This window comes from Pelobates fuscus, chromosome 7 (genome assembly GCF_036172605.1).
Source record: "Pelobates fuscus isolate aPelFus1 chromosome 7, aPelFus1.pri, whole genome shotgun sequence".
In the NCBI taxonomy this organism is placed as follows: domain Eukaryota; kingdom Metazoa; phylum Chordata; class Amphibia; order Anura; family Pelobatidae; genus Pelobates; species Pelobates fuscus.
The window spans coordinates 143,986,705-144,007,274 of NC_086323.1; the positions used below are offsets into that span (position 1 = coordinate 143,986,705).

Here is a 20,570-nt window from a genome sequence, read left to right on the forward strand (position 1 = left end):
TGGGCTTGGAGAGCAGCAGCAACGGCCCCTGAAACAGCGCATGCACCCTGCTGGTTGGAACAGGGGGTCAAGGACAGCAGTGGGTCCCCGGGAGGTGCTTATGCTGGGGAGCTCATTAGGGCGGCTGATGTATGGGTGGGTGTATCGCGCCAGTTCCCCTAGTGTTATGTCCATTGGAGAGGCTGGCAGGTCTCCTCCATGCCGGCGTCCTCGCCGGCGATGATTAGGCAGCCTGCGCAGCGACAAATGGGGTCCTCGCGGGAGCGGCTAGGGGGTCATCAGCCGTCCCCTTCCTGTAAGGCTCACAGGGATAGGGGGAGTGTTTCCATGTCGGATAGTGGAAGCTCCCCTGACAGGAAGGGTCATAAGGGTTGGGACTGCGGGCGCAACCACCATAAAGGCTGAGTGGTCATACTCAGGGTTCCCATGCAGACAACAGAAAGGTCAGGGAAATGTTGGACGGTCTACCAAGTCTTTGTTCTCCTTCCAGGGTCTTGGAGCGTTCTCTCACAGAGCGGGCGCAGGTCCCAGAATGTTGGAGCGGACTCCTGGGACTTTGGATTGCGGGGAACGGATTTCTGCCCCACGAGTGTTACCTCCTGGGGGTTCGGCTGGTGAGTTATCTACTGCTCCTCCTTCTGGGGATCTTTTACAGGGGCTTCGGATTTTTCTGGATAATTGGAGCACAGGGCAAGGTTATTCAGGGAGCTTCGGGTAAGTGTGGGAGCCTAGCGCAGGGGGTACGGGTTCCGGGGTGCTGGGTTTGGCACACTTGGTTGGTAATAGCACAAGTGTCACGGAGACAGCTTCAGCGTCCACAGGTACGGATTTTGGAGTAGAAGGCGAGGAATTGGCAGGTGGTTTTCTGGATGCGGCATGGCAAAACGTGCATGTTTCCTTTGCTGGCCTCCTGGGCTGTCACTTGAAGCCGTAATTAAAGGAAAGGATTCTCCCGCTGGAGGAATACCTAGAAGGAAGAGGATAAAAAAGAGGAGAAAATGGAGGAGGAGAAAAAAACGGCAGAGGTACTGTCAGATACCGAAGTCGGTTGGGAACTGGTTACGTACCTTTTGCATACTGGCCAGGGTTCTGGGCAAAAAACCCTGAAAATCTTTCTCAATTCTTTTGTTACTTGGATGGGATCTGGGAGGCGTACCGCATGTAAGGTGGTTTGGCTTGGTGGTGCTATGATGAACAATTTCATCAGCGTCTAGTGGTTAATCCAGGTATGAATTGGGATCTGCCTTTATGGATTAAATGAACCTCCTTACCCAACTTGTCCCTAACAATGTCTGGAAATTCCACAACCAGTTTCAAGTTACGGAAACGCAGAACATAAACCCTATCCCGAAACTGGTTCATTATTTGAATGACTTTATGTGTTGGTCCTTCCGGGTCGGATGCTTGTTGGATGGTGCTGCGATCTCTGGAATGGGTGGCTCTGGTTTTTGGAGTGCCTTTAGTGGCTGACAAAACGGTGGAACAAACTACGTGTCTGTTTTCTGGGTCTGGAGATAGATTCGGTGGCAGGGTAATGTCGCTTACCGGTTGACAAGTTGATGGCGCTTCGGCGGACCGTTCAAGAAGTGCATGCGGCATGGAAGGTTACGCTGCGGACGCTGCAATCCTTGTTAGGTCATTTGAATTTTTTGTAGGTTCCTCGCGAAGGCAACTTCAGTTCTCTGCATCACTTTGTCCGAATTACAGCACCAATGAGGGCGGATTTGGAGGTTTGGGATGTTTTCCTTCGAGATTTTAACAGCCAGGACTTTTTCCAGGACAAAGCTATCTCCTCTCCAGATTTGAAACGGTTTACGGATGCTTCGGGGCAGCGTGGGGTTTGGAGCCTTTTGTCGCCAGTCAGTGGTGCGCGGAACCGTGGCCGGAATGTTGGAAAGTCAATCCCATCATCCACAACTTGCCGTTTTTGGAACTATTTCCCTTAGTGGTTTCGTTGGCATTATGGAATCCGATGTTACGTGACAAAAAAAAGTTATTTTCTTTACGGACAATAGGTCAGTGGTGGGAGCAGTAAATCAGTTATCGGCTTATTCGGTACCTGTGATTCGCTTGTTGCGGCGCTTTGTTCTACTTTGTATGAAGTATATTTTTTTTAATATCATTGCCGATGCGTTGTCTTGTTTGCAGTGCAAGAAATTTTGCTCGGTGGCCCCTGGGGCACAGCTGGAGGGGCTGGTCTGCCTGGACGACGTGTGGCAGCTCGGGACCTCTTGCTTGGACGAATGATACAGGATTCCTTGGCGCCTAGTACTTGGACGGCATATGTTAAGGTATGGAGGGCGTGGGATGAGGCGTGTGCTTGTGCAGGGAGACATCACTCATCCGAGGTACGGTTGGATGTTCTGTTGTGGTATTTGTGCAAGTTTATTTTTCACCGGAGCCTCGCCTTCGGATGTAGATCGGCATTTGACGGCGTCAGCATTCCTGTTTAAGCTGAACTGGTGGGAGGATGTCACAAAGAATTTTGTGGTTTGGCAGGCATTGAAACGTTTTCGTAAGGGAAATAAGAGCACGCCGGATACGAGGAGGCCAGTCTGTTTTGCAGTTTTGGAGGGGCTGATCGGGGTGCTGCTGGATATTTGTTTTTCTCATCATGAGGTGCGGTTGTTTACTTTGGCATTTGTCTGGGTTTTATTTGGGGCTTTAAGGGATAGTGAATTGGTCCGTAGTAATCAAGCAGGTGGCGGGGGAAGAGGCATTCAATCGGATGATGTGGAGTTGGGTTGTACCCGGGTGTCCATTCGGCTACGGCGGACAAAAACAGACATCTTTGGCAAAGGGTGCGTGGTGGATCTTCGTCCGTTACCAGGTTCATTGTTGTATGTTTTTTGTGCTTGTTTATGGATCATCCCTGTCGCGATATCAATTTCTCGGGTTTTCGGTTGAACTTGGGCCGCTATGGTTTGTTTGCTATGCAGTTTGAGAAGGTTTTGGGAGACAAATTAGTGAAAAGAATCGGTCGGTGGGAGTCTGTGTGGTTCAGGTTCAGGTTCGTATGTTAGGCTGGACCGTTTAGTGTAGTTTAAAAGGGGGCAGTAGGTTCCTCTGTTTTGTATTCGGTAATATGTATCTTTCTTTTGTAGGTTGGGTCGGTTGGTTGGTGGGTGGGCCACTCATACATTGATTGGGTGCGCCAGAGAGCTGCAGTTCGGCAACAAGGAGGACAGCTGAACTTTCCATGGCGCGTGGTTCAATTGTGTTGGTTTGGCTATAGGGATTTCAGTTGGATGGAAGTTTGTTTTGAGATTTTTAGGAGGATAGGTTCTGGGCATTCCCCTGATTTGTTATTGATCCACGCATGGGGGAATGAGTTGGGTCAGGTGCCAAAGGGGGAGCTGGCACAATGTATAAAACATGATGTGGAAGGGGGGCGGAGCTTGAACTCTGAGCTGAGCGGACGTGTACTGTGTGAGCTCCTGACCGATAGATGGGTCTTTTTGGGGAAAAAACCCAGAAATCTCCCAGCGATTGATGCCACACTGGGCTAAATAGTCTGGGTACACAGAGACAAACCAGCAGATACCTTTCTCAAAAGTCTACGGTACCGTTAACCGCGGCTGCAAGTTGAGGCCTGCAGACGGCTAGGAGGGGGAAGGACGGCCGACTTCCCCGCCGACTGGTGCGTCCAGCAGACACACTCTGCTCCTACCCCCCCCCCTCTGGACCGGTGGGGGTTATCCCGGTCCCCGCTGGCCGTCACCTCGAAGCCTCTCAGCGAATAGAGTTATCACACGCGGAGGAGCCGCGCACATGATGGCGGCCCGACGGCACACCACAGCAATGGACACAAGCACCAAGCCAGCCACTTGGCCCCTGACTGCCTTCGATCAGCAGTGTCAGAGCTTCTGGGCGATACTATGCAAACGGGGTCTAACCCTCAGACAAGCGACGAGAGCGGTGGCCCCCTGGGTTCGCCCGGTCACCCGGCGCCGATACTATGGACCTCTGCCTCAGATCCCCAAAATGGCCGCCCAGCAAAGCAGACAACAGCGACCGACAAAACGGGCAGGGGAAGCACATGGCACTCATGCCGACACTCAAACTCACAGCAGCTGGAACATTGACCTAGCTCAACAAACGAGTACCTTACTGGAAACTAAACCGGGGGACCACCATGGCGCACCCCCACATTCTATAGCCCGGAGGCGGGAACCGGAGGAATCAAGGAAGCTGAAAAGGCACACTCCAAGCCCCCTCCGACTACCCCACACGATACCCACTGCCCCCTCAGCTATGCTGTTGGACTGTCCCACATCACAGGTGACCACGATAAAACCTGGCCTCCACACAAACCTCTCACCTGATCCGGGAACCGGTGCACGACACGGCTCCTGTCATCCCCTTCACGCCACTGCAGCAAAGCGAGAAGCCGCAAAGCTGCACACTCCACTGCACGCAGGGAAAGCCGACTCCCGGTCCAGAAGCGCCCCTGAGATGAACACCACAGTCAAGACACAAATAGCAGCAGTGGGCATCGGCTAAATGGACTAACTCGGTGCCTCATGTACGAGCACGCCTCCATGGGGACAGCCAGCAACCACCAGTTTATCCTGCCCGACCCCATCCTGAGGGACACTACGGGACTTTCCTTTATCTGATCGTACCTTTATGCCTTTATGTGATATGTTCCAATAAGCACACCGTCCTTAATACTACCTACTAAGTAACCGCTGCAGCACCAGGAACGCTTTCTCACCTACTAGCATACCCTGCATTAACATGTTTCTCATAGCCTAGCATTGTGCAAGGATAGCTAGCCCTGTTAGCATGATCTGCCCCTCTTCTCTTAACTATTAGGCATCGAAGAGTTAACATGTTTTAGCGCTGTTCAATGATAGCAATGTTATGTATAGTGTGAATCATACCTACAAAGCCTGATATCACAGTGTTTTTTACACATAATGTATATCAATGTTTCAACATTACGTTAATTAAGCTAGACAACCGAGACATACCTTATAACCCACCCGTTTGAATACATCACTGTATTAAGCTTGTATAAAAAAAAAAATATAAAATGAGGCTGTTAATTCTAGGAGATTTTGTCACCTGTTATGACGACATTAACCTGTATAACCCCTGCAAGTCTCCCTCTCTTTATTCTGTACCACCATAATCGTATGCCTCAATAAAAGAAAGATTGACAAAAAAAAAAAAAAAAAAAACATGATGTGGAAAGGCTGAGGTGTCTTGTCCCGGGCATTATTTGGTCGGAGATGGTGCCTCGGTAAGATTGGCGGCATGCTAGGGATCCGGAGACAGTAGCCAAGATGAGGGGTAAGGTTAATAAACTGGTGTCAATTTTTTATCAGACGGACCAGGTGTGTGGTAGTCAGGCATGTTGACTTAAAATCTTTCTAGTGGGATGGGGTGCACCTCTCAGACATTGGTAATGATTTCCTTAACATGGGTTTCCAGGAAGGCTTGCAGCAAGCATTGTTTATGCGTGGGTGGGGTGCTCAGATAGCTTGAGGCTTCAAGCTCTGAGCTGTGACGGGGGATGTAGAAATATTGGGGGTAGGTACCGCGAGGAAGCGGGTACCAGAGGTCAATATTGTTTTAACCTGCACCTGGGTTGGTGGGAAAAGGAGGTGGTATTCTCTGCACAAAACTCACAATACACAGACTTCATCTATGCATGGAAACAGTACATAGATGATATCCTAGTGATATGGACAGGTACCAAGCAATGCTTTGAGGATTTTGTGACAACACTAAATATAAACAAAATAAACTTGAAATTCACTATGGAATTCGGTGATCAAGCCCTCAATTTCCTCGACTGCACTTTCACGATAACTGAATCTTTGAAGATTAATACCACCCTCTTCCGTAAACCCACTTCAACAAATAACATGCTCAGATGGGAGAGCTATCATCCGATCCCTCTGAAAAGAGGCATCCCAGTGGGACAATACCTGAGGCTGAGGAGAAATTGTTCATCAATAGATGATTTCAAGACGAAAGCCAGGGTACTGAGGGAAAGATTCAGGGAACGAGGGTACCCCATAAGATGCCTCAAACAAGCCTACCAAAAGGCACTGGAAAGTGACCGAGAAACCCTTCTACAGAAAAATAAGAAGGATACGGACAAACAAATTAGGTGCATAGCCACGTATGATGCCGGCTGGGAGGAAGCGAAAAAGATCCTAAGCAGATTTTGGCCGCTCTTGACACAAGACCTACACCTAAGGGACATTATCCCCTCTAAAGTATCGGTCACGGCCAGAAGGGGGAGAAATATAAAAGATATATTGGTACCTAGCCATCTATCCACATCCAGACACACATCAAAAAATTGGCTGACGGTGCAGGGCACATATCAGTGTGGGAGATGTGTCGCGTGCAGTTTTATTGCCAAGGGATCCAAAACAATTATGGACTCAACTGACACCACCACTATCCCCATAAAACAGTTTTTTAACTGTAATACGTCAGGAATGGTGTACCTGCTAACATGCAAATGCGGGATGAAATACGTTGGCAAAACCATACGCCCATTCAAGAAAAGAATAATGGAACACGTGCATTCAGTGACGACAAATAGAGACACTCCAGTAGCCAGACATGTGAGATCTCACCACATTGATACACCCCGCTGCATCAAATTTGCGGGCATTGAAAAGGTTCTTATGGGTAGGAGAGGGGGTGATCTGGACCAGGCACTCAAAAGAAGGGAGTGCTACTGGATCCATAAATTGGACACCCTGTCTCCTAAAGGACTCAATGAGGGCTTCACATTTACGCCCTTCATTAGCTAGTAACCTTAAGAAATCCATTATTGTATATATGTATATAAGAATTTGTCTACTCGCGACCCATTTAGCACCTAAGATACAACAGGGTTTTATTATTTAACATAAGCTAACTCATAATGTGACACTAGCCCAGCACATCTACTTCCCATCACTTAATAAGAAGGCACATGAACCCAATGGTGACTCATATTGAGCATAAGGATCACCAGGGATAACATAGATACAGACCACAGAAAATGGCGATATGTTATTTAAGCAATAAGAGTCTGAGATGAGGATAACAGAATTATTCAAACCATAAGTGGTGATAACCTCTGTTACCGCTATACACCTCGACCCTGCTTAATAAAAAACATATCCTCCTTAAGTGAGCATCCATTAGCCTTCATAATCGGGTTAGGCACATCACACTATATTGTCCTAGTAGCATCTCTTTTAGGATTTCTATATACTCCTAACAGAGGAAATTGCCCTCTGATCATACTTGCATTCGTCAAAGCAATTTGTTTCCCTGGAATATGGGATAACTCGAAGACATTAATTATGGTACAGTAGAGCAATAGGACAGTAATATATGTATACTCCCTCTCTACAATCCGTTAGGGGAGTAAACTGTGTCTAGGATCGATCTTCAGGATCGATATAATGTGCAACACAATTATCTCGTCCCCACATAACCTTTTTCGGTCATGCTAATTCAGGATCACATGGGCGGCAGTCTCATACACGCCCCCAATGACGAGGATGGGCGGAGCTACGATACATAGACCGCCCACTACAATTCTGGCGCGAGAGTATCCCAATAGGGGCGCCCTCTGATTGGCTACCTGACGAAAGGAAGGTGTTATAAAAACGAGCCGACGGCAGTGTCTTCTTTACCTTTGAGAAAGGCGCTTGCATAGCGCCGAAACGTGCGTTAGGTTTATGCTTTTTTAAACTATCACCGAGCACTTTGTGTGTGTTCACTAGGTGGGGGGAGGTAGATGAGTATATAGGAGTCTGATGGACATATCAGTTTAGAGTGATTCTGGGCTTCTTCGAGTTTTGTGGCCGTGTTTTCTCAGGTTTAGAACTTCAGTTTAGCACCTCTGTTACAGGAGTACTAGTGTGATCACTATTATGCCTAGGGTGTGCTGCAATTTCCTGGAGAGACTATAATTTAATGATGCCTGTATAAGATTTCCAGTGGCTAGACAACATCATATTAAGAGTACCAGTGTGATCACTGTTATACCTAGGGTGTACTGCATTTTTGGAGAGACTTTAGCTTAATGATGCCTGCATAAGATTTCCAGTGGTTAGCACTTTTACCCCGTATGTAGATAATTCAACGCAGACTCAGAGATATAGGTCTAATAACCCTCCGTTAAGAGTAATAGCGTGTTTTATCTGCTACCTATGCTGTTGCATACCACAGCAATAGCCCTTCACTTCTGGGCTGAGCACAATACCATCCTGTAATTTAAGCCTATACGAATAGTCAGGGGCGTATTAGCCGCGAGGCAAACAAGGCATTTGCCTTGGGCGGCATTTTCCAGGGGGCGGCAAAAAACGCCGCCCCCAAATGCCCAAGGCAAATGTCCTGTTAGCCTTGCGGCTAACAGACATGCTGGGCTGGTTGCTGGTTGTTGGGCGGCCGACGAGGGAGCTCTTCCCCTGAGCTCTCTGCTCAGCTCCCTCGCGCGCCGCCCGCAGAGTGAGACTGGGAGCCGGAATATGACGTCGTATTCCGGCTCCGCCTCCCAGCCTCACTCTGCGGGCGGCGCGCGAGGGAGCTGAGCAGAGAGCTCAGGGGAAGAGCTCCCTCGCCGGCCGCCCAGCCTGCCCGCCAGTGCCGTCCTGCAGCCACTTGACCACCAGGGAATTCGAGAACCCCCCCACCCCCAGCATTCCCAAAGGTAGGGGGAGGGGAGGGGGAGTAAATAAAAAAAAAAAAAAATGTGTTAATGTGAGTGTGTGTGTGTGTCTCTGACTGTGTGTGTCTGATAGTGTGTGTGTGTGTGTGTTAGTGTGTGTGTGTCTGTTAGTGTGTGTGTCTGTTAGTGTGTGTGTGTCCGACTGTGTGTGTTTGTTAGTGTGTGTGTCTCACTGTGTGTGTCTGTTAGTGTGTGTGTCAGACTGTGTTTGTTAGTGTGTGTGTCTCACTGTGTGTGTCTGTTAGTGTGTGTGTGTGTCCGACTGTGTGTGTTTGTTAGTGTGTGTCTGACTGTGTGTGTTTGTTAGTGTGTGTGTGTCTCACTGTGTGTGTCTGTTAGTGTGTGTGTCAGACTGTGTGTTTGTTAGTGTGTGTGTCTCACTGTGTGTGTCTGTTAGTGTGTGTGTGTGTCCGACTGTGTGTGTTTGTTAGTGTGTGTCTGACTGTGTGTGTTTGTTAGTGTGTGTGTGTCCGACTGTGTGTGTTTGTTAGTGTGTGTGTCTCACTGTGTGTGTGTGTTAGTGTGTGTGTCAGACTGTGTGTGTTTGTTAGTGTGTGTGTCTCGCTGTGTGTGTCTGTTAGTGTGTGTGTGTGTCCGACTGTGTGTGTTTGTTAGTGTGTGTCTGACTGTGTGTGTGTTTGTTAGTGTGTGTGTCTGACTGTGTGTGTGTTTGTTAGTGTGTGTGTGTGTGTCCGACTGTGTGTGTTTGTTAGTGTGTGTGTCCGACTGTGTGTGTGTCTCACTGTGTGTGTCTGTTAGTGTGTGTGTGTCCGACTGTGTGTGTTTGTTAGTGTGTGTGTCTCACTGTGTGTGTGTGTTAGTGTGTGTGTCAGACTGTGTGTGTTTGTTAGTGTGTGTGTCTCGCTGTGTGTGTCTGTTAGTGTGTGTGTGTGTCCGACTGTGTGTGTTTGTTAGTGTGTGTCTGACTGTGTGTGTGTTTGTTAGTGTGTGTGTCTGACTGTGTGTGTGTTTGTTAGTGTGTGTGTGTGTGTCCGACTGTGTGTGTTTGTTAGTGTGTGTGTCCGACTGTGTGTGTGTCTCACTGTGTGTGTCTGTTAGTGTGTGTGTGTCCGACTGTGTGTGTTTGTTAGTGTGTGTGTCTCACTGTGTGTGTGTGTTAGTGTGTGTGTCAGACTGTGTGTGTTTGTTAGTGTGTGTGTCTCGCTGTGTGTGTCTGTTAGTGTGTGTGTGTGTCCGACTGTGTGTGTTTGTTAGTGTGTGTCTGACTGTGTGTGTGTTTGTTAGTGTGTGTGTGTGTGTGTCCGACTGTGTGTGTTTGTTAGTGTGTGTGTCCGACTGTGTGTGTTTGTTAGTGTGTGTGTCCGACTGTGTGTGTTTGTTAGTGTGTGTGTCTCACTGTGTGTGTCTGTTAGTGTGTGTGTGTCCGACTGTGTGTGTTTGTTAGTGTGTGTGTCTGTTAGCTAGTGTATGCGTATCTGTCAGTGAATGTGTGTGTATTTAGAAGGCGGGGCAGGGGGGAAGGGTTGGGTGGGGGTGGCGCGCGCGCGGGGGGGGAGTGTCTTAGTTTTGTCCTGCCTAGGGCAGCACAAAACCAAGATACACCACTGCGAATAGTGCATTCTTGGCACTCGTGTAAAGGCAATTATTTCTAATAGGCACAACAGTGTGGTCTCACGCTATTCGAGCTAGATACTCAATATTTTTTCTATCCTAGTGCTTAAGCAGTACACCAAGCACTGGGAACGTCCTCAACTCTTTTTATGGACAGCCTAATCAAGTAGCCATATGTTGAAGCCCAGCAACTAGAAGCATTGAGTAATAGATTCAATAAGACTTTTTCAGTCCTGGATACATTTGATACAATGTTCTAAGCTTTATTACCTAACTGTATCTATCGCATTGTTGACAAAGTTATAGCTCTACATATAATACTATTTCTTTTAGGGGCTTTTTTAGCCCTCAACTAGCCGTGTCTGTATTTTACACAGACCTCTCAGATACACAAGTTAACCCTGGTCAAAGGGTCTTAGGTATCCTATTGCTCACTCCTGTCTCATTTGTATATATTACTACCTCTCTCGATTTATTTTATTAGATGTGTTAGCATTATTTATAAGTTTCCTTTATCTTTTTGGGGAATGTGTACCCTATAATAAAGGTGTTTTTATTTCCATACAAGAGTAAACTCATAGAATCTTCCTTGGTACCCCTGAGCCCTGTCTTGTATTGGGCTTGGGCCCACCAGCAGTTCCTACATTCATTTTGACATTAAGGGTTATCCCCTATCTAAGATTCTATGGACACACCATAAGACCCTGTACTATCAGGGATCTTATTTCTTTATAACTATAATCAATATTCTTTTAAGAATACAACTTAAACTTTGTATTTCTAACTCTATGGAATCCATTTAACCCCTTAAGGACACATGCCCTGTGAGACCTGTCATGATTCCCTTTTATTCCAGAAGTTTGGTCCTTAAGGGGTTAAAGCAAGTTCCACTTCCTTTGTCAAGCTAACAAAAGGTGAAGCTTGCCTTAATCTCAACCTTTTGTCAGCAATACTAAGTGTAGGGAAACAATCTAAGTAAATAGACGTATATCTGAAATGAAGAAAAGAAGAACGGATTCTGAGGAAGAGGAAACAATATGAGAAAGAATGGACATTTACCCTTTAAACAATGTATATAAATGTTTAGAGTTTACACATTTTCTAGTATGTGTTTCTATATTAATTTTCTGATTTTATTCATAAATACTAGGATACAGGAATTGTACATAACAATGCATTAAGGGTGGTCAGAATGTCCAATTTAAATTTTGCTATAATTTTCCTTCAAAGATTGTAACAGGATTGCAATGCTTATATTAGATTCTATAACACTCTACCATAACTCATGGCAGGTCAGATTACCCCTGAGAACCCATGAAGAGTGTTAAGATATGATAAACTGCTCTCACCACGTTGGTCAAAGACACCCAATAAGTGACTCACTTTTGAAGTTTTCTCATATCAGCGCTATACAGTACCTGTCAACAGCTATGGGTGTGAAAAAGATATACCACTTTCCAACAACTCCTGAGATCACAATTGCTTCAAATGATACTTTACACAAATTTAAATGACAAAAACCACTCACTGGGTTATTTACTAGTGAGAATTCAAAGTAAATTTTAAGGTCAGAATAGCTGAACTGAAAACAGAGTGGATTTAGAGAATGTTTCCAGGATGGCTACTTTGACGTTTAGTTTGAAATTCACTTTGAATTAATCTTGAACCCTGGAAGTGTATTTGATATTTAAAGCCACTCTGCCAGGTTAAATGTTTTATGTGTTTATCAAAGTTGATAAAGGCTCAGAGAGGAGCCAAAACGTTGTCTCCACTTTCTTGTTTGGAATAAAAAGACTGCCTTTTAGAAGAAACCTCAGGTGTGCCTGATATTCCTTTTTTCCCATTTGATGTCTTCAGGGATTGGCCCTACCTTTCTGGAGCACCTTGCAGCAAGTAATACCCCTTTTTTAGTGTGTGCATTATACTTTTTTTTTTTTTGCAAACAAAGCTTGAGAAAAAGGTAGAGCTCCAGATACTCCATAGACATTAGCATTGATCTCTCGCGCATGCACGACAGTACATCTCTATCCTCTTTTCTTTTTTCTGGCAGAAAAAGCATTGTTCATGCTGGCAGATAAAGCAACAGGATCTCATGGAAGAAGATGGCACTACCCATTAACAGGTTCAGGTAAGTAAAAACTACCTGCCCCTGCACTTCGCAGCCACACAAGAATGCAAGTGAAGTAAAAACCATCTAAGGGTCTCTGCAAAACATGCAAAGACCCATATGGTGACAGAGCTGTATTAAGGCCAAAAGAGCTGAATTAGAGACATTCTCTATGTCAGCTATGATTCTACCTCAGCTACTTTGGTCTAAAATTTGAATCCATTTTGAGTTCCTGATGATTAAAATTTTTGGTAACTAAACCTCTCAAAGTTTTTTGTTTTTTTTATTCACGTATGGTTATACACTAAATTGAGAATTGTCAGGAATTGTAATCTCAAATGAAATGATTCTCCAAGTCAAATGGGTTTTCCGTTCAAAAATTTGGCCTAAAATGTAAAGTTCACTTTAATTAACTTTGAATTTTTGACAATTCCATGTTAAACCTTAATTAAAGTGCATAACCTTTAGTTAATAACCTTGTCAGACCTGAACTCAATGCATTGACTGGGCTCTGTTTTATTAGAAGAGATATGTACTTCTCTGTTCATTGAATAGTATGTTCTTATAGACTTTAGGAAACTGCAGTGTAATAGGAGTTAAAGCTCTCTTTGGTAATATAATCCAGCGCAGTAATTGGCATACAGTTGACTTTTTTAATTACATTGGCCATGCTGCACATAGTTCTGAGCAGTTTAGCTTTTTACTTCTAGGAGACTTGTGGTTGAGCTCACCTCACTTATAAATCTCTGCGGATGATCACAGCATAACTTTGGGTTTAGTATACAGATCACCACATGTCACAAAACATTTTTTACAGTCACCTACTCAACAAATATCACATTGCCTTCTTTGGTCCAGATATTCAGACCATCTACAGAACCATTACAGAAGTATCAATTACAAACTCTCCGAAATTAAATACACTGCCTGGCCAAAAAAAAGTCGCCACCTCGATTTAACTAAGCATATAGGTAAGAGCCTCCCTATTGGATAGTTACTGCATGGGCGATTATCTTTCAGCTGGCAACAAGTTATTTAACCCCAACTGATGCAATGAGTAACTTCTCATTTCTTAAACAACCAAAAAAGATGTTAGTCTGTTTGAGATGGGCCAAATTATTGGCTTGCATCAAGCAGAGAAAACATCTAAGGAGATTGCAGAAACAACTAAAATTGGGTTAAGAACTGTCCAACGCATTATTAAAAACTGGAAGGATAGTGGGGAACCACCAGTGATGGGTTCATCAGGGTAAGAAGAGAGGCATGTGAAGTTATGCACCCATCATGCCTAGTGCCTACAGTACAAGCCTGTGGGGGCAGTGCTATGATCGGAGATTGCTGCAATTGGTCAGCTCTATGTGCAGCAACATTATGTGCCCAAAGATTGAGGTCAGCTGACTAGCTGAATATACTGAATGACCAGGTTATTCCATCAATGGATTTTTTCTTTCCTGATGGCACGGACATATTCCAAGATGACAATGCCAGGATTCATCAGCTGAAATTGTGAAAAAGTGGTTTAGGGAGCATGCAACATCATTTTCACACGTAGATTGGCCACCACAGAGTCCAGACCTTAACCCCATTGAGAATCTTTGGAATGTGCTGGAGAAGGCTTTGCGCAGTGGTCCAACTCTCACATCATTAATACAAAATCTTGGTGAAAAATGAACACTGGATGGAAATAAATCTTGTGACATTGCAGAAGCTTAATGAAACAATGCCACAGCGAATACGTGTCGTAATCAAAGCTAAAGGCGGTCCAACGAAATATTAGAGTGTATCACCTTTTTTATGGTGGTGACTTTTTTTTTTGTCCAGGCAGTGTATAACAAGCGAGTTAATCCAAATTACATAAGTACTACACTACAGCACTAAACCTATCGATATGTTTTCCCTCTATTTTCAAGCATGACCCAGTGCGATTTTGTTTTATTTAAATATAATTATCGTAAATGCAGCTAGCACTGACAGTCTTTAGTCAATTGCAGCTTTATTAATTAAACTGGCAACTGTGGTGCACTATCAACATAATTGCAAATTTTAGGTTAAAACAGCCATCTTGGGGAAAAAAAACCCTACTTTTTACACCTTGGCTGTTCTGGAGAAAAAAAAATAGCATTTTTTTCTTTCTTCTGTCATTAAGAGTTTGTTGAAAAATTAAGAAGTACATATATAACAATGTCAGGGCAAATCCGACAATGAACAAGAAAAAAAATACAAACAAACGAGTTCACTAGTGCCCAAATTGCTCTTGCAGTACCAATATAAATAATAATCAGAACCCAAAGAATCACATTCTTTTTCAATACTCCACAGTTCATAATTTACTTAATAAACATTTTAGCCATGTCTTGGACAAAATAAAAACAAATCAGTGTTCTACATGGACATAATCTCGTGGACATACCTGTGATGTCCCACTAACCTAAAAGGGACCAAGACATCTACTGGGCCAATGTTGTTTGTTTTTCTGCAAAGCCAAATGTACTAGACATCCAGAAAATCTGTGCTGTTAACCTTTTGTGTATTTCAAAACATTAAGTCTAGTGACAGGCACTGAAATCCCCCATCTAGAAAGATATACATGAAAATCAAGTAAAATTCAGCATAATACTCAAAGCCATTAATTGGGAAATTATAAAATTTATCATACTTGCCTTGAAAGCTCTTCACGTATCGTTTATTTCAATCCACAGTTAATCATGAACTTTAGAACCAAAGTTGTTGGATAGGCCTTAATGTCTTCTGCAAAGTCATCGAGCCTGCAAGAGGGCAAGGCTGTGATTAGTTATCCTTTTAGTTCACAGCAGTTCAGAGTAGGGAATGATTTCCTCTGAACGAAAGAAGGAATGTAGTGAGGGAAAAGAGGTGGGAGTCATTTCAAAATTTCAAATCATGTTTGGTCCTTTAGAGTTTGCAGCAGGGGTTGAACTGTTGGCGAGGGGGGGGGAGTGATCATAAACTCGAGACAGCTGACCGGTGATCAGGTTACTGTCATCTTAGAGTTGCACCTGTTTTAACGCTTTCATCTCCTATATACAATAAACCATGTGCCCATACACCTGACATCAGTCTGGCATTCTGGAGAGTCCAACGACTCATGCATCTGGGTGATCTCTAATTATACCAAACGGACGTGACCGAGGCCACTGCATACGTTAAAATAATAACTGCCATTCTTTCTAATTCATCCATCTTAATTAATTACAAGTTGAAAAAGTGTTTTGTAGTCGGACACTTTTTTTCTCATGCATGCTCTTGCAATATTCTTCATTATAGTATTAGGATTCTTAGAAAGCGGCAACATGTTCAGTGGCAGCGTACAGAGCACATAATCACAATTAGAAGCTATGCAGTGGAAAAAAGCTTAAATGGATTAAAATGATTTTCCAAAATTTACACTTTAGAAATTAGTTATCTCAAATCTAACTTGAACTAGATAATGTAAAAGGCATAGAGGTTGCTCCCAATCTTGTTTGGTAACTTTTGTAACATATATTATATAAATTTCTACTTATGTTTTTTTTTTTTTTTTTTTAACAAAAGTTGCAGGAAACATTTTTAATAAGTGAATTATTCATTACAAAAATAAACATCTTGTGTTTTGCTTTTGTTTTATGTAACTATAGAAACTTGCATTTATGTTTTTTTGACTTACATTCGAATGGGACGAGTAGCATTGTAGCTCAAAAACGCAAGTCATCACTATGTAAGTTACATGGGAAATCATAAGATCTGTGCCTTTGCTGTCCTAGATCTCTCAACCCTGCTTTCTTCCTGGATTTCACTAGTTGTTTAAAAGGACACTCCAGGCGATATCACTAGAGTATTTGATAGGTTTTGGCTTCATATTAATGCGGTATTGTTTCCACATTAGCCACACTCTCTCTTTTCACAAAGTTACTTCTTTATTAGACTACTCTGCTACTACTATTAGACTAGTAAGTTAGACAACGCTAGTACTATGATTAGACTACTGAGTAAGTGCTCAGCCAATGTGAGGTCAATGTGGCCTTAGGTTCAGAGCTGACTCCACCCCACAGCCAATCAATAGTCTCATAATATCTGTTCCCATTTACCTTAGCAAATCTTTGATATACTATACAGAAAGGAAGAGGACAATGACTGGCTGTGAAGTGGAGACTCTCGTTGACTGAGCTACACTGCGATCTTTCGATGTTTCTTGCCTGACCTGAATACACTTATTGTCAATAAATCAAGGAAAGTCATTACTGAAATGGGTTACAGATCCAAATCTTTCCTGTAATCTGCCCTCCACTCTTTTGGATTTTAACCGTTTTAGAACCATTTAACCGTTAACTCAATCAAACGTTCTGCAACGGTTAAAGTCCATCAGTTGTTCTCGTATCATTAACATGGTTCAGTTCAGTAGTGTTCCTATAACCCATTTCAGTAATGAATTTCCTTGCTTTATCAACATTGGTTAAAGACCGAGAAACAGACATACATTTCCTACAGGAAAAAAAAGTTTTACATGCGCAAAGAAATTGCTCTTCAGGTCATGAGATGACATTGGCATTAACAGGAAGAGAGAGATGGAGATGTTAAACGAAGATGCCGAGAAGACATACTGATACATTCTAATATGTGGTTCACAGCTCCTAAATTAGACTTCAAAACAGCTATATTTGTAGTATATTCATGGAGTCACCAGTACACAACAATTTCGTTTTATGAGCATTAACATCAGATAAACAAGAATACATGTGTTAACTAGAATAATTACGAAAGAGGTCTGTGTAGCTGCTAGTCTAAAGAATTCTACAGTGACAGTAGAAATAGACGAAAGTTTATTTTCTTAAAGGAAAAGCAACATTGTCCGTATATTGCCAGAGCAATGGGTTTTTGGAGGAATTTAAGAAACGAATGACTGCTTCCTTATTGCTGTTCCAGAGTGAAGTAGCCATGTGTTAATACCCATTATTAAAGGACCACTCTAGGCACCCAGACCACTTCAGCTTAATGAAGTGGTCTGGGTGCCAGGTCCTTCTAGGGTTAACCCATTTTTTCATAAACATAGCAGTTTCAGAGAAACTGCTATGTTTGTGAATGGGTTAAGCCTTCCCCTATTTCCTCTAGTGGCTGTCTCATTGACAGCCGCTAGAGGCGCTTGCGTGATTCTCACTGTGAAAATCACAGTGAGAGCACGCAAGCGTCCATAGGAAAGCATTATGAATGCTTTCCTATGTGACCGGCTGAATGCGCGCGCAGCTCTTGCCGCGCGTGCGCATTCAGCCGACGGGGAGGAGAAGAGGAGGATCGGAGGAGTTTTAACCCCTTTCCCCTTTCCAGAGCCGGGCGGGAGGGGGACCCTGAGGGTGGGGGCACCCTCAGGGCACTCTAGTGCCAGGAAAACGAGTATGTTTTCCTGGCACTAGAGTGGTCCTTTAAACAGGATATTCGGCCTGGCACGCTGACGAATGGCGATCATCCAATCATCTATCTGATGAAGATGACTTACATTTGGGTGGAAATCACTCACTGAACTTTGTAAGACAGGTGTCCACACACAGTCAGTGAAATCCATGTGGGTAAAGGCAAAAGTTAAGAACAAAACCTGTTGGGACATTCATAAGAGCATGTTGGATTCGCAACTATGTGAATTCATGTTTTGGGAAAATTTAAACAGTGATGAAGACGCATTTCTAAAAATAAAGAGTTTGTAGTATTGGCGCCCAGAGTAACATTGCTACATAATCTGTTATACTGTATATTTCACAGTTTCAAAATGTATTAAGATTAAGATAGGTGAAATTAGGTTAGATTCAAAATACCAAAAATAGCTACCTGATTTGTTATACTGTATATTTCTTATACTGTTTATTTTTTAAACAGTTTCAAAATGCATTAAGCTGTCTACCTTCCAATCGGGAAGACATTTTGAGACAAGACATGGCTCTACTTGAATATGGTTCCTTCCTCCTGTTTATGATCTAATGACTATCCTCATTTCTAGACATTTCAGTTTGTCAGTGGGGTTTATATGTTAAAAAGGGAATTTAGAACAAAGGTCAATGTAGGCAAATAAGCAAATAATGAGTCAATCTCACTTATTTTTCCATTTGACATATTATGGCCTATGATTTGAAATTCCCTTGTCAACTTTTACACATTTTCCCCTTTTTAATGAATAAACCTCAATATTCTAGACCAAAATTTGGAAAACATTTTCCATGTCGTCTACTCTTCTAGATCAGCTGTTTCGTACAAAAGTTTGCATTTGCATCATCAATTCTTGGGTATCTCCAGTTTAATGAATAACCCCCAAAATGTGGGCCTTTATAAAGCTAATAATCTCTTGGACACTATTGCTGTGTTCCTATAAAATATCCTTTAACTAAAGGCATGCCTATGCTAAATCATGCTGGTGCGTGATTCATTTTGTTTTCAAGAGGGGTCAAAAAGCAATGGAGGGGAGAGGATAAAGTGTTTGAGCCAGTTTAACTTTCCTTATCATGTGAGATTGACAATAAAATGTACTGGAAGGCAGCCAGTAGCTTTTCCCGTCTACTAAGATGAACGTATGGTTGCTGTCCATCAAGGAAGTGAAGACAGAAGCACATATGGCTGGATATATATTTAACTTTGCGATAGCCAAAAACTGAAGGCTATTATGTTTGTCTGTTAACCTTTTAAGTGCTGGATAAGTAGCTAAGGACTGTTCACTCCTCTGACAAAGGTTTAAATAGAAACACCTCACAAACAAACAAAAATGTTTTAAAGGGACTTTGTCATACAGTAGTTGAGTCTAATTGACTAAAATGTTATATATACATTGTACAAGTGAAATATATATTAAGTGACTTGATTAGAAGGTAGTTTAAAAACATAGTAGTGGTTAAATCCTGTTAGCCTAGAGCAAAGCATTGTGGGATCAACTGCAGACATTGCCATGTGGCATGTTTACATTGAGTTTCTGTGAAGACAGCTTGTGGCGCAGGTCCCCCCTCCTATATGTGTCATTCTATACACTTGTTAATCCTTTGGCTAGATGATGATGAGATAGTTCAGTGGATAAAACTCCAGCTACAGAGTCCCCAAGTCACACGTGCACTGCCCAGTTGGGCCATTCCAGCCTTTCATCCTTACTGAGGTTGATAAAAAAAATGAGTACCATTAAATTGGGTAAAATAATATCTACACCCCTGGATATACATAAAAAAAATAACAAACATTAAATGTTAAAATTTTGATAAAATAATTTAGGATTATTAATGATTTTATATCATATTCTAACAACTTTATGTTTTATGCGTGACAGGGTCCCTTTAACACACAATGCAGTATTTAGTGTTTCCATTGTCTGTAATAATTCTCTAGGGCAGAATTGGGCAAAGGTAGATATACAATGTAGTGGAGCTCCCTGTACCCCAACCAAGGACCGCTTCCAAGCTGGAACAGGGGAAAACCTCTGTGCTTCTGCCCCAGTTGCCGTGGCTTGACTGGGGTCCTCCTAGTGCCTCTCCGTCCTGGAAGAGGATAGGGGACTAGCTCTGTTCCATCCCAGGGACTGGATGACACACAGTCCTGGGAGCTCTAGTCCTTACAAGGACTATCCACGCCAAATCCTACATGAGCGGGAACAAGGTGCTAAGCAGTGATTATAGCCCTTCCCCTCCCAGTAACTAGATGACACATAGCTCTGGAAGTACAATTGGTTTAATGCATCCAAACACAGCCTCCATTGTCTTCACCACAAGCCCCTCCCGGGAATCTCTGGGCCTGAGAGATAATTGCGTTAAAGACTGGTAAGCTAATTATCTCCCAGGGACAGAAAGGCAAAAATAAAATCATAAAACATAAAAATACCCAAAAACATAAAATAAGGGGGGCGGAGCCAGCACCCAAGCAGGATAGTCGCACAGCACTGCTGCTCCGTGCATCGAGCCGCAAAAACGCTGCCCAGAGGCAATAAATACCGGCTCACCAGCTCACCAAAGACGGGGCACGGACTCCCTATATCATGGGTAAGAAAAACAAAAAACAGCGGGCAGATCCGAGCGCATGATCTGGAGATATCGGGGCTTTTCTTCGCGCAGCCACGCGGCCGACAAATCCTTAGATGGTGCCGGAGGCTTACACCTCGAATCCTCAGACGAGGATAGCCACTACACTGAACCCTCCATACTGAGCCGAGGGCGCCAGACACCTCAGGGACCCCTGGATCAGGGA

General features: G+C 43.5%; 1 protein-coding gene across 1 annotated transcript in view; it reads right to left on the reverse strand.

The window, feature by feature from the left end:
• Positions 1-15,273, reverse strand: part of LOC134568288 (SRSF protein kinase 3-like) — a 72,244-nt gene extending 56,971 nt beyond the window's left edge. Inside the window, exon 1 of the mRNA XM_063426747.1 lies at positions 15,035-15,273. The gene's annotated coding sequence lies outside the window, so the exon portion shown is untranslated. The remainder of the gene's footprint in view (positions 1-15,034) is intronic.
• Between the last annotated feature and the right edge of the window lie 5,297 nt (positions 15,274-20,570).